Here is a 10,813-nt window from a genome sequence, read left to right as displayed (position 1 = left end):
GCTACGACTCGTTGCATGCTGCTCTGCGTACTGGATGCGAGCGATTCTAAGTGCCTGCATGTAGCCGGCCGTAATTAAGGCAGCTAACTTATGCGAAAAAGATGCGCTTTAATTGTTGCGGGCCTTTTAAATTCGTGGAATCATTATTGACAAGGAGGGAGATGATTCGAGTGCACTCGTTTGACCGTCATGCTGGCGTGAGAGCCAGCACGGACGGGACGGGACGACACAGTCATAATTTCAGCTTCTCTAGTTTTCCACGGCAAGCTGGCGCGCTAAGCCATGCCTGCTTATGCATTGAATTTCGATGACCGTCGCGCTACCTTCCGCCTATAAGTACTGTTTCCCGGTCTTCTCCGGTGGCACCGTGACCCAACTCGCCATATCCTCATAAGCCCACACCGGCCCGACGTCGCTCACCACTTATCCTCGCTCTCGCCACGTCCGCCGTGCCCCCGCTCGTCCGCGATAGGCGAGGCTGGACGCGGTCACCACCGGAACTAGTGTTCGGTTTTTCACCAGAAGGTAGATAGAGGGAGGAGGCATTCTACCGGTCTTTAGATAGAAATGTGGAGATCGAGGACTTGTTGGAGCGCGACCGCCTGGCGGAGGAGCATGAGTTGTTGGAGCGCGACCGCCTGGCGGAGGAGCAGCGTATCGCCGATTTGCTCCGCCAGCGGGACATGGAGCAGCAGCGCACCGATGCTCTCGGTAGAGAGCAGAGCACCCGCAACTGGGCCGACTACGTGGAGGCCAGCGCCCGGCAAATAGCCCTGCAGGCTGTCGGGCACGCACGTGTTCGCGACGTCGATTTTTACTACAAGCTCGTCAAGTGGGTTTCCCGCTTAGAAGCCGAAGCTTCGGTGGACCACGCCGGCCTGGAAAGGGCCAACGCGCATGAGCAACGCGCCCTATCGCACCTCTGGCAAGTCCGAGGCGAGGCGGAGGACGCCGGTGCCGGCGTTTAGCGTGTACCGTAGATGGCGGCCAGCATCGTCTAGTTAGCTAAGAGTAAGTTAGTACTTGTACGCTACTAGAGTATTAGTGGGAGTAGATAGTTAACTTGGCTATGATGGTTGTCAACGTGGAAGTTCAGTACTCTATATGTGGATCAGACCTGCTACTTTGCTCTGAATGTTGAACTTTCCGTTTGAACGTATGGAATGGGTTGTTATTTTTTTAAATGGGTTGTATTTGTCCTCCAGGGGTTTAGAGGCTGACTTGTGGGCCTACCAAGTTGATGCGTACACAATCAGGAGATGATTGTACGTGGAGAGGATGATAGCAGGGACCCGCCAAGGTCATGGCAGTACGCAAGCAAGTGCCTCCTTATTTCAAGCCAATAAAAAAATGGCTCCTGCTAATGGATTTCTGACATCTGGGTCCCATGCCATTGTCAACGTAGACAATAAACGAGAGAATTGCACAACGAGCGGCTGACACTAGGGACCCAGCAGCTCGCCCAGTTATTTTTTTGGGGTTAATTTGATAAATGCCACTCCAAATCTGGTGTTTCGAGAAATGCCACTGCAATTTCCAATCTTTGAAAAATGCCATTTCATGTGATTTCCAGTGGCATTTTTCGAAGTCTGGAGTAGCGTTTTTCAAAGTTTGCAAAATTGCACTGGCGTTTTTCAAAGTTTGCAAATTGGAGTGGCGTTTTCCAAAGTTTGCAAAAAATGTAGTGGCGTTTTTCAAAGTTTGGGAATTGCAGTGGCATTTTTATGAATCGCCATAATTGGAGTGGCATTTATCTAATTTGTTTTTGAGATGGAAGCAGGGTGTCAACTGGGTTGTGCGGGGCACTCTGGCCTGTGTAGACAGCCTTTTTTTTATGTTTACCACAGACCAACCCAGTAGTTATTTCTTTCTGAAAATGGCTAGCCCAATTTTTTTTGTGATTTGTCATGTAAGTCGCTTTGTCAGGCCAAATATTTCAAGACGAGGAGAGCTTCATTCGGTTGGCCGAGAAAACGGCCTATCACTAATGAGAAATGGGTTGTACATTTTTAAAACACATCAAACCAGCAATTAGTTTCAAATTTCTTTTTTTCATTTCGAGATTTTAAATTGCATTGATTTTTATGCGTGGACAATTTATTGGATTTTATATTGATATACATTTACTTTTAAAATCAGTTTGAAAGTGACTCGAAATTTTGGGATTAAGAACAGTTCAGACCGCACCGACATATGCAAAATTTCATATAATTTTTTAACCATGGCCACAATATGGGCTGTAATGCTAACAAAAAGAATATGGGCTCCAAAAAACCGTAAGAATTAGCAAATGGGCTGTAAATTATTAGAAATAATGGCAGATGGCATGTATGCTGTTTTCCATAGATTTGAGGCTTTCCTAAAAAAAGGTTGACGCACAAGCAGTGACTGTTGGATGTCCATCCAACGACCGCCGTGCTTCTTCAATCTCTGCTCTTCCTGCGCCAGCCGCTCAAACAAGCGCCGGCGGGACTGCCTGCTCCCTCCTCCCCGCGGCCGGTTGTGCTACCGCGCAGGCCTCACCGCCCCACCGTACTCCCATTGCTGTCCTAGCCATCCCTCTACTCACCCACACCTGCTGTTATTCTCCGGCAACGGCAGACGAACCAGTAAACCCTCGTACAGTCGTACTCCCCTCCGCATGGGAAACAACTGCCGAGTCTTCCCTAGCTCTGTGTCGTTCCCTTCCTATTCCTCGCCGTCGTCCACAGCCCTGGTCAATGTGGTCAACGACCGACATGCATTTGAAGTGGACTATACGTGGAGAGGCTGACAGCTGGGTCCACGGCCGCACGCAAGGAAATGCCTCCTTATTACGCGCAAAATAATGATTCCTCTACCTGACATCTGGGACCCATCGAAAGGGCCTCTGTATTTCGCGAAAAAACGTTACCGCCGCTGACAGCTCGGACCCACCAGCTATATCTTCGCACGCAAGGAAGTGCCTCCTTATTACGCACAAAAAAATGAATACTCCCCTGCTAGCTGGGACCCAGCATAGTGGGCCTACTAAGTTGACGGGGATGGTGGGCTTTGTCAACTTAGTCAATATGCACGATTCTAGCTCCAGTGACCGTACAATGTCCATCCAACGGCCGTAGTGCTTCTTCAACCTCTGGTCGTTTTGCTCTAGCCGCCCAAAGCAGCGCCGGTCGTGCCGCCTGTTCCTGCCTCCCGTGGCCGGCTGTGCTACCGCGGAGGCCTCACCGCCCCCATACTACTCCCACCGCTGGCCAGGCCATCCCTCCACTCACCCACACCCCCTGTTATTCTGTGGCGACAACAGCATCACACCGCAGCCGAACCAGTGAACCCTCGTACTCCTCTCTGCGTGGGCATCCACTGCCGCGTCTTCCCTGGCTCTGCGTCGTCCCCTTCCTAGGCCTCGCCGTCGTTCATCTCCTTGTACTCGCCGTGGACCGACATCCATCAGAAGATTACTGTACGTGGAGAGGCTGACAGCTTGGTCCACGGCAGCCGCAAGGAAGTGCCTCCTTATTATGCGGAAAATAATTATTCCTCCACCTGACAGCAGGGACCCATCGGACGGCCCAAAGCAGCACCGGTCGTGCCGCATACTCCTGCCTACTGTGGCCGGCTGTGATGCCGCGGAGGCCTCACCGCCCCCTACTATTCCCACCGCTGACCAGGCCCTGCAGCGACGACAGCCTCACACCACAGCCGAACCAGTGAACCCTCGTACTCCTCTCCGCGCGGGCTTCCACTGCCGCGTCTACCACGGCTCCGTGTCGTCCCCTTCCTAGGCCTCACCGTCGTCCACCACCCTGGTGCTCTTGGTGCGGCGTGGTCAACGAGGTCAAGGAACGACTTCCATCGGAAGAGTACTGTACGTGGAGAGCCTGACAGCTGGGTCCACGGCGGCCGCAAGAAAGTGCCTCCTTATTATTACGCGCAAAATAATTATTCCTCCACCTGACAGCAAGGATCCACCGGACGTGCCACCGTATTTCACGAAAAAAACATTCCCCCTGACTGTTGGGACCCACCAGCTACATCTTCGCACGCAAGTAAGTGCGTCCGGGCAAAAAAAAACGATTCACCCCCTGACTGCAGGGACCCACCAGCTACATATTCGCACGCAAGGAAGTGCCTGACAGTCGGGACCCACCTAGTCGAAGCGTACGTAGTGTTGTCATCCTGGTCGCAAACGTGTACGTACATACTGGTCGATGTAGAGGCGCGCACGTGTCGTAGTAGAGGCGTGCACGTAGCATGTACACGTACGTACAACGGCCAGTGTGCAAGAAAGAAAATACGACCACGTACGTACATACAGGAGGGGTCTCGAATGCCTACTCGCGCATACGTACGGCCAGGGCACGTTTACATGGCTGGGTCGGAATGGAGAAACTGCATCGTTGTAGTGTTCATGGGGAGGCAACGGAATGCGTCGTGTTCATGGGGAGCCAACCGGCTGGGTCGGAACGGAATGCGTCGTCATGTTCATTGGGAGGGCTTGGACGGAATAGCTGATGGAAACGAGGCATGGCACACCGCACAACGGAGGAAACGGCCTTGTGTTTGACCGGCCACGTTCGAAACAGGATCCTGTCCATCGCGAGGGGTCTGGCTTACCGCAAAACGGAGGAAACAGACTTGTGTTGAACCTCCTACGGTCGAAACGGGGCCCTATTGATCAGGAGGGCTGTGGCATACCACAAAATGGAGGAAACGGACTTGTGTTGGAGCGCTACGGTCGAGACGGGGGTCCTACTCATCGGGAGGGGTGTGGCATACCACAAAACGGGACTCCACGGGATACTGTTCATCTCCACCGTCAACCTCCTCCAGCCTCCACGGGCTACTATCCATCCACCATCGACCTCCTCCAGCCTCCACCTGCGACTGTTCATCCACGGGCACCTGTTCATCGACCCTCAACCGCGCGCTACTCCACCGGCTACTGTTCAACCAGCCCTCTCCACGGGCTCCTGTTCAACCACCCCTCCACGGTCTACTGTTCATCCACCCCTCCACTGTCTACTGTTCATCCAGCCCTCCACGGTGTCCTGTTCATCTAGCCCCAACCGGCTCGATCAATCGGGGTCTTGTTCATCCAGAGGCAACACCATGGTGTCCTGTTCGTCCACCCCCACCGGAAACTGTTCACCCAACCCCCCTGCAATGCTCACTGTTCATCAAGGGAAGGAGGCAGCAGGGTTCGATTGGCTTCAGTTAGCAGCAGTAGCGAAGGAATCATTCGGGTTCAGTAACGTAGCTAGTGCAATCGCTCGGGTTCAGTTAGAGCCCAACACCTTGGTCGGGTTCAGTTAGAGCCCAATGCCTCGCTCGGGTTCAGTTAGAGCCCAACGCCTCGCACACACGCGCGTACGTGTACGAGAGAAACGCGCATCGCTCGGCCCCCGACCATCCACCGTAACTGGGAACTCGCCGGAATTTTCCTCGCCCTCGCTTCTACCATGATTTTTTCCGTCATGGACGGCCCAAAGAATGTCATGCAGCTGCCTCTCCGGCCCGCCCAGGACGAAAAGCCCATTTTCTGTCATGATTTTTTGTCATAGAAGTAGGAGCCCACCACATCAATGATGATACTGGGTTTTGTCACAATTATCGTCATAGAAGTGTCATAAGTATGACAGAAAAAAATTCGTTCGGCCCAAAATGTCATGGATGTGTCTTTTTTTGTAGTGCAAGGAGGTTCTGCACTCACCGTTGTATTTTATCTTTTATTTGATCTCACGGGGCTGCCGGTGCTCAATACCGAGCAGCCATGGCGGGGTCTCCATCGACGGCGCCATTGCCGGCCACGTCATCCACGGCGTCTCTCCCCCATGTCGTTGCTTCCTCGACGGTGACTTCCACACCGGAACTAGATGCAGCTGCTCCGGCTCTCGCTCGCGCTGCGGCTCTGTTCTTGTTGTCGGTCGCGCTGCTGCATTGCTCTTGCTTTCGTTCGTGCTGCAGCTCTGCTCTCTATTGATGTCGATCGTGCTGCTGCTCCGCTCTTGCTCTAGTTCATGCTGCTGCTTTGCTCTTGCTCTCGCTCGAGCTACTGCTGGTGTTGCACGACCTCCGGCAGCTACAGGAGTTGCTGCTTTAGCACTCGCTCACGGTGCTACTGCATGACTTTCTCTCTGCTAGTGCGTTCCCTGCTCGAGCGTCTACTAATTTAGATCACTGCTTCTCTGCTACTAGTGCTCGAACGCCCTAAACATCTATTGCAATGCTCTGCTACTAGTTCAATTAGTTTCAACGGCAAAATTCAATTTCGATTGTAAAGTTCAGTTTCTTCAGTTAAGTTCAGAGTGAACAGTACTTACAACATCTGTTGGAGTGGCCGTGGCGCGGCTGATGCGTTTTACATCTAGCACTTTTTTGTGATGTATTTTACATCATCTATTGCAGATGATATTAGAGCCCCACTTCAGATTAATGCTGTCTGTCTTGTCCTACTTCAGCCTCGCCGCCGTACACCTCACCAGAGTTGCTCCAACGATGGAACCGTCCATCATAGCGTAGCAGTACCCTCGGTGCCGTTTCCAGAGGCCTTAGATCTTCTTCCCCGCCTCCGACAGTCACACCAGCATCACCATCCTCCACGTCCAACCCAATGATGCTGAGGTCCACAAGGCTATGCCAAAGAGGTTGTACACTCGTCGCATCACTTTGTTACTCTGCATTCATGTCGATCCCTCAGGGATCCTTTGCTATGGAACTACTATGGTACTACTATTCGTGCATTTGGTTAGAAGGAGTGCAGCAAAGCAAAACTGGAGGATTTTTTCCTTTGGTGTCTCTTTCAAAGAAAAAATGTAGGAATTTTAATATTCACTTGGACGTCCTTTTCAAATTAATATGCATGAAGAACAGAACTAATTGCATTACTGGCATAATAAGATTCTTATTTTTTTCATTTTCATGTGGTTTGACTTTAATTTGACCATGTTTCTCCATTCCTGTGTTCTTCCAATTCATGTGAACCAAACACCCAGGTTGACTGAAATCCTATATTTCCAAATGCTCTGTTTTGCACATGCATTCCTATCCTATTCCTGTGTTTTTCCTGTCCCTGCATTTATAGAATCCTCCAATTCTAAGGACCCCTTACAGATTTACTTCATTTTCAGATAGGCGTCAAAGAAAACTTTATGTTATGTGCTGCTCCTGCCATGCCGTCATCCACCCCACCTGTGCACCATCGACAGAAGCATTCACTGCAGCAGAGATCCCCCCTGCAGACTTTCTTTCACCGCCTCAGATCATCTTCCCCATTGTAGGCAGCCACGCCAACTGTATTACCATGATCGACTGAGCAGATGAACTTGAGGACTACACAGTTCCGGAAGAGAGGTCGTAGTCTTTTGTGTTTGCTTACGTCATACATCGGTTATTATTACCTGCTACTTTATCGTTCAAACTTATGTTTTAAAATGCCCGTGGGTCTCATATCGAGGCAGCAACGAATAGTATATGTCTACTGTCTGGTTCATCTGGGTCTTCTATGTGCTTCATGTTGGGTGGGCAACAAACAATAGATGATCCATTGTCTATCTTTTTAAACTGAAGCTATAATCTACCTGCTATCATTAGTTTTGGATCCATCCACTTGTTTCCTACCATCAGTCTTGATTTTTGCATGCACCCCTTAGGCCTTACAAAATCTAACTATTTTATTATTATGCATGTCAGATATTGTACACGATTGTACAGAACATGTAGAGAAAAAGAGAAGACCGTTTCGTGGGAATATATTGTCATGCAGACGCCGCTCTATGGTGGGCAAAGTGGCCCCCTCTCGCCATTCCAGATTGTATTCCAGAGGAAGATAACTGTTCAGATGGGGATTCAGAGGGAGCCGACCACTCCTGTTTACCACCTGAGGTGTTTGCTCTAACCTGGCATGCTGATGTTGGTCATATCATGCATATGGCGCCTCACATTGCTTATATTATACATCTTATATGCCATCAGCTTAGTTTATATTTGCTTTGTGTGAATGCCACCTGTTTGGTTTCTATATCATACTCCCACCATTCCTAAATATTTGTCTTTTTAGAGATTTCAACAAGTGACTACATACGAAGAAAAATGAGTGAATCTACACTCTAAAATATGTCTATATACATCCATATGTGGTAGTCCATTTGAAATCTCTAAAAAGACAAATATTTAGGAACAGAGGGAGTATATGGGAATTATGCAATGCCATCTTCTTTAGCCAGGCATCATATACGTGAATCATGCAATGTCATCCTGTTTAGCCAGTCATCGTATATGTGAATTATATCGTGCCATATTTTTTCATAATGTATTCCATTTGTCAACAATGTTTATACATTCATCTACTCTTCCTGTGCATCAGCCATATGAGTCGGTCACGGGAAAATCTGGAGTGAAAACAAGGTCTTCTGAGCAGTCAGTGCTACCTGTCGATGCAGATTTCTTGCTGGTTACAGATAGCTCCTCAGAGGAGGATTCAGAGACAGATGACCAGTCGTATCCCCCCCTGAGGTGCATGCTCTAACTTGGTAGGGTTATATTGCTCATATCATGCATATGGTGTCTTGCATTGCCATGCCATCTGCTTAGATTAAACATGCTTTGTGTGAATACCACCTGTTTGCTTTCTATATCAGATATGTGAATTATGCAATGCCATGTTTTTTAGCCAGTTATCATATATGTGAATTATGCACTGCCATGTAGCCATGCATCATATATGTGAATTATCTCATGCCATCTTTTTTTCATTACGTATTCCATTTGTCGACAATCTGTGTATATTGAACTACTCTTCATGTGTATCAGCCATTTGAGCCGGTTATGGAAAAATCTGGATTGAAAACAAGGTCTTCAGAGCAGGCAATGGTACCTGGTGAAGCATATATCTCGATGGTTACAAGGAGCTCCTCAGAGGAGGATTCAGAGACAGATGACCAGTCCTATATCCCACCTGAGGTGTATTCTCTAAGTTGCAATGTTTATATTTCTCATATCATGCATATGGTGTCTTGCATTGCTTAGTTTAGACATCATGTGCTCAATATTGAATTCCATCTGCTAAGTTTAGAGATCATACATGCGAGTGCCAGCTACTTAGTATATGAATCAATTATGTGAATTATATCATGCCATCGTGTATACTTAGACAACATGTATGTGACTTATTTCATCCCAGCCTATTTTAGAAAGACATCATATAGTTTTGTCATGTCATCCTGTTTAGATACTCATCATATGTTGAATTATACCATTATATCTTGTTAAGTTATCCATCATATATCTGAAGCTGTGTCATGCTATCCTATTTAGTTAGGCATCATATATGTGAAATTGTGTCATGCTGTCCTGCTTGGTTGGACAACATATATGTGAATTACCACATCTGTCTATCATACAATGTCTGTACGTTCAATTTCTTTTCTTGTTTATCACCATTTGAATTGGAGGGGGTGATGGCAGTATCTAAGGGAGCAAAAACCCATTCTTCACAAAAGACAGTGCCACCCATCGATGCAGATAGAACCATGGTTGTACTGGCCCACAAACTAGCCCCACCACACATAATCGAGACTCTTCCAGATTGCACACTTACACCGTTGGGCAGAGAACCAGCTACAACCCATGTAACCGCAACCCCAGCGGATAGTAACCCACTTCTAGTTGACAAAGCACGATGTCCACCATAGAGTACCCCCACACGAGAAGTTTCTAAAGCAACTGCAGTGCCCAAAGCATGAAGACCACCACAGCTAACCCAAACTCCATGTTTAAAGCAGAAGAGCAATTGTTCTCAGTTCAGATTCCTTAGGTATGGTCCATACTCCTTTGTTGTTGCATCACTATATTTACTCATACCAACTACTTTCGAATTTGAAGGATCCAATTGAAACTCCAATGGTGCAACAGGTATGTTTTAAACCTATTTCTTTAACTGGATTGCTGTTCTAACTTCTTGCTCTATGTTGATTTCAGTTTCAGTTGTATAAATAGTTATGTTCTCATGTGATGCACATTACAAGTGTTCCCAATGTTGTGTAGTTTCTCACACTTATATTTTGTCTATGTTTATGTGTCTTAAAAATATATGAGTTGAACTGTGTCTCTATCTTGATTAGGCAACATAAACTAGAATGATATGGACAATACAGTGACCATAGTACATAGATATATGTTTGTTTCATGTTGTTATCCTGTCCACCTTACTACTGAACCAGTTTACCAAAATGAGTTTTGTATACTACATGCTAAACCTGTGATGTGTCTGCTTGTTTCTCTTGTAGTATGCAAACAAAGTATTGGAGAAGAGCACCCCACTATGCAATGGTAGAGGAAGTAATGGAGATAAGGTTCAAGATAGTAAGACAACACTGTTGGTCTCCAAGAAAGGTGATAAAAACGATCTTGAAGACAGTGAGAAAACCCCACTGTCCTGCGTTGATGTAGTGTTCGAGTTACTGGCCAGTACCGCTGGCACAAGCTCTTCGAACTCGCTACATGAATCACTTCGACTTCTTCAGTCTCAGCTACAAGATGAAAGGTGTCAGTCAGCTGTGCTGCGACAAGAAGCCGAAGGACTGAGGAAGTCCCTGCAGAATTCAGATGCATACTTTCTTGTGCAATAGCAAGCACTGGAGGATTTAAGCGCCAAACAAGAGAAAGTTAATAAGCTTGCTAAGCATCTTTCCAGCATTATGGGTACCCAGGATATTGTTTCTTGAGCTTTTCTGAAGTGGTTTCAGTTCTAGACATGTTTTGTTGCGGCGTTTATATGCTGCTTTGTTCCCTATATTTGCACTGGTGGCGAACTTTGATGCCCAGTGGATGTAAT

The sequence above is a fragment of the Triticum aestivum genome, chromosome 2D (assembly GCF_018294505.1).
Source record: "Triticum aestivum cultivar Chinese Spring chromosome 2D, IWGSC CS RefSeq v2.1, whole genome shotgun sequence".
In the NCBI taxonomy this organism is placed as follows: Eukaryota; Viridiplantae; Streptophyta; class Magnoliopsida; order Poales; family Poaceae; genus Triticum; species Triticum aestivum.
This window is presented reverse-complemented; position numbering follows the sequence as displayed.